This window comes from Pan troglodytes, chromosome 1 (genome assembly GCF_028858775.2).
Source record: "Pan troglodytes isolate AG18354 chromosome 1, NHGRI_mPanTro3-v2.0_pri, whole genome shotgun sequence".
Lineage (NCBI taxonomy): Eukaryota > Metazoa > Chordata > Mammalia > Primates > Hominidae > Pan > Pan troglodytes.
Window position 1 is genome coordinate 150,934,712 of NC_072398.2, and position 3,878 is coordinate 150,938,589.

At 35.0% G+C, this 3,878-nt stretch overlaps 1 pseudogene; it reads left to right on the forward strand.

The window, feature by feature from the left end:
• Nucleotides 1-2,435: 2,435 nt before the first annotated feature.
• On the forward strand, nucleotides 2,436-3,575 carry LOC746412 (SERPINE1 mRNA-binding protein 1-like; annotated as a pseudogene).
• Nucleotides 3,576-3,878: the final 303 nt, after the last annotated feature.

A 3,878-nucleotide genomic window follows, 5' to 3' on the forward strand; every position in this document is an offset into this window, starting at 1 on the left:
ACAACTGGAAGACAAATAACAAAATAGCAGTTTTAAATGCTTTTCTATCAATAATAACGTTGCATATACATGGGCTAAAATAAATCAAAAGACACAGAGTGGCTGAATGGATATAAAAGCAAGACCCAACTATGTGCTGCCTATAAAAAACTCACTTCACCCATCAAGATACATAGACTAAAATTAAAAAAAAGGGATAAAAAAAGATATTCCATGCCAATGTAAAGCAAAAAAGAGCTCTAGAAGTGCTTATAATTATATCAAATAAAATAGAGTTCAAGACAAAAACTGATAAAAAAGAGGCAAAAAGGTCATTATATAATGACAAAGAGGTCAATTCTGCCAGAGAGTATAACAATTGTAAACTATGTATACATCCATCACTGGAGCACCCAGATGTATAAACCAAATATTATTTGAGCTAAAGAAAAAGATAGACCCCAATGTAACAATACCTTGGGAGTTCACTCCACTTTCAGCATTGAAAAGGTAGTCCAGACAGAAAATCAACAAATAAACATTACACTTAATCTGCTCTATACATCAAATGGATCTAACAGATATTTATAGAATATTTTTCCAAAAGGTGAAAAATAAATTCTCCTCAGTGCATACACATTCTCAAGAATAGGCCACATGTTAGGCCACAAAAACATTCAAAAAGAATAAAACCATATCAAGTATTATTTTAACCACAATGGAATAGAACTAGAAATCAACAATAGGAGGAATTTTGGAGCTGTATAAACACATGATATTAAACAATATGCTCCTCAATGATCATTTGGTTAATAAAGAAATTAAGAAAAAAAATTCAAAAAATGTCTTGAAACAAATGAAAATGGAAATAAAACATGCCAAAATCTATGGAATACATCAAAAGCAATACTAAGAGAGAAGTTTATAGCAACAAATGCCTACACCAGAAAAAGTAGAAACACATCAAATTAATAACCTAATAATGCATCTTTAAGAACTAGAAAAGCAAGAACAAACCAAACCCAAAATTAGTAGGAGAAATAATACAGATCAGAGCAGAAATAAATAAAATCAACACTAAAAAAATAAAAGATCAAGGAAATTAAAAGTTGGTTTTTTGAAAAGATAAAAATATCAAACCTGTAGCCAGACTAACAAATAAAAAGAGAAGACCCAAATAAATAAAATTAGAGATGAAAAATGAGACATTGTAACTGATACCACAGAAATTCAAATGATCACCAGAGAATATTATGAGCAATTATATGCTGATAAATGAGAACCTACAAGAAATGGGCAAATTCCTAAACATATACAACTTTCCAAGATTTAGTCAAAAAGAAATTCAAAACCTGAATAGGCAAATAACAAGCAATTAGACAGAAGCAGTAATAAAAAGTCTCCCATCAAAGAATATCCTAGGATCTGAGGCTTCACTGTTTAATTCTATCAAACATTTAGAGAATAACTAATACCAATTCTGCTAAAACTATTCTAAAAAATCAAAGAGGGAATACTTTCAAACTCATTCTATGAGGCCAGTATTACCCTGATACTAAATCCAGACAAAAATATGTGAAAAGAAAACTACAAGCCAATATCACTCATGAAAATAGACACCAATATCCTTAATTAAATATTAGCAAATCAAATTTAACAACACATTAGAAAGTTTATCTATAATGATCCAGGGAGATTCATCCCAGGAAGGCAAGAATGGTTCAACATATACCAATAAATTAATATGAGACATCACATCAACAGAATGAAGGACAAATCTATTAATATATGATGATTTTAGTTAATGCCAAAAAGTTCATTTGATACAGTTCAACATCCTTTCCTGATAAAAATTCTCATAAAACTGGATATAGAAGGAACATAACTCAACACAATAAAAACCCACAGATAGTATATTGAATAGGGAAAAGCTGAGAGCCTTTTCTCTAAGATCTGGAACAAAACCAGGATGCCCACTTTTATCCAACATAGTAGTGGAAATTCTAGCCAGAGGAATTAGACAAGAGAAAGAAATGAAGGGCAACAAAATTGGAAAGAAAGAAGTGAAATTATCTTTCTTTGCAAAGGTTATAAACTTGTATTTGGAAAAACCTAAAGACCCCACCAAAATACTATTAGAACTGACAAATTCAATAAAGTTGCAAGACACAAAATTAACTTACAAAAATCTGTAGCATTTATATATGCCAACAGCAAACAATCTAGAAAAAAAAAGAAAGGAATCTCATATATAATAGCTATAAATAATGTGAAACACATAGAAATAAACTCAATTGAAGAAGTAAAAGAACTTTATAATAAAAATCATAAAACACTGAGTTAAAAAATTGGAGGGAACATAAAAAATGGATCTTGTAGGAAGAGCTGAAGCAGGAGATCTTGGCTTGGCATAGCCTGTTGCAACCCATGGAGGAATATGTCGCTGAGCCACCATGATGCCTGGACACTTACAGGCAGGCTTTGGCTGCATGGTCACCAACCAGTTTGACCAGTTGTTTGATGATGAAGTGGACCTCTTTGAGGTGCTGAAGGCAGGGGAGAACAAAAAATAAATGGCAGCGGGGGTGACACTGGGGGCCCTGGGGCCAAGAGCACAGCTCAGGCCCTCCAACATGGCAGGCAAACAGCTGTGTAAAGAGTCCCAGAAAGACCACAAGAAACCACTGCACCCCAGCATTGGCATGGTTGACAAGAAAGAGGAGACACAGGTGCTCATCGTGCTTAAGAAAGAAGGAATAAGATGAGTTGGTAGAAGACCTGATCAACAACTTCAGGTTGAAGGAAAAATAATTAATAGAAGACCAGAAAGACGATCACCTCTAGAACAAAGATTTGAAAAGCCACTTGAAGAAAAGGGTGGAGGCAAATTTTCAGTTGATAGACTGATTATTGACTGACCTATTCGAGGCCATGGTGGTCTTAGAAGAAGTTGAGGGGGCTGCAGACATGGAATGGGCTGAGGAGATGGATTCGATTCCCATGGCAAATGTGAATTTTATAGGCATAGTGGAAGTGATAGATCTGTCCTGAAGCACAAGGACAAACATGGAGGTAATAGACCTCACTACTGGGGAACTGTTAAAGATGAATTAACAGATTTGGATTGATCAAATGTGACTGAGGAAACATCTGTAGGTGAAGAACATCCAGTGGCAGACACTGAAAATAAGGAGAGTGAAGGTGAAGAGGTAAAGAAAGACGGTCCTAAAGAGATGATTTTGGATGAGCGGAAGGCTATTAAAAATATGGAGTGGGCAAAGTGGAATTTAATATCTGAAAACCAAATGAAGCTGCTGAAGGGCAGTGGAAGATGAAATATGTTTTTCATAAATCAGAGTGAAGAGGCTCATGCTGCAGATTCTGTTATGGACCATCTTTTCCAGAAGCCAGCAAATGATGTAATGTTTCAGTTGAAGATTAATTTTGGAGAACTTGGCTGCCCAGAACATGATGGCGAGGGAGGACAAGGTAGACGTGGGTGTGGCAGACGTCTGAACTGTGGCAGCAGGACTGACAAGTAAAGTGCTTCTGCTCCTTATGTGGATGACCCAGAGGCATTCCCAGCTCTGGCTTAGCTGGATACCATAAGACAACCCTGGTTCGTCTGTGAACCTTTCTGTTCAAAGTTTTTGCATGCTTAAGGATTCCAAATGACTAAGAAATTTTTTTAAAAAGACTGTCATTCATACCATTCACACCTAAAGACTGAATTTTATCAGTTGTAAAAATGAACTTCTCTTGCTACACAGAAGAAACAAATATGGCAGTCAATTTTGTATTTAGAAATATATTGGTAGCAGGGATGTTTTCATAATTTTCAGAGATGATGCGTTTTTCATGAATACTTTTTTATTGCTGCGTGCAAATATGCATTTCTA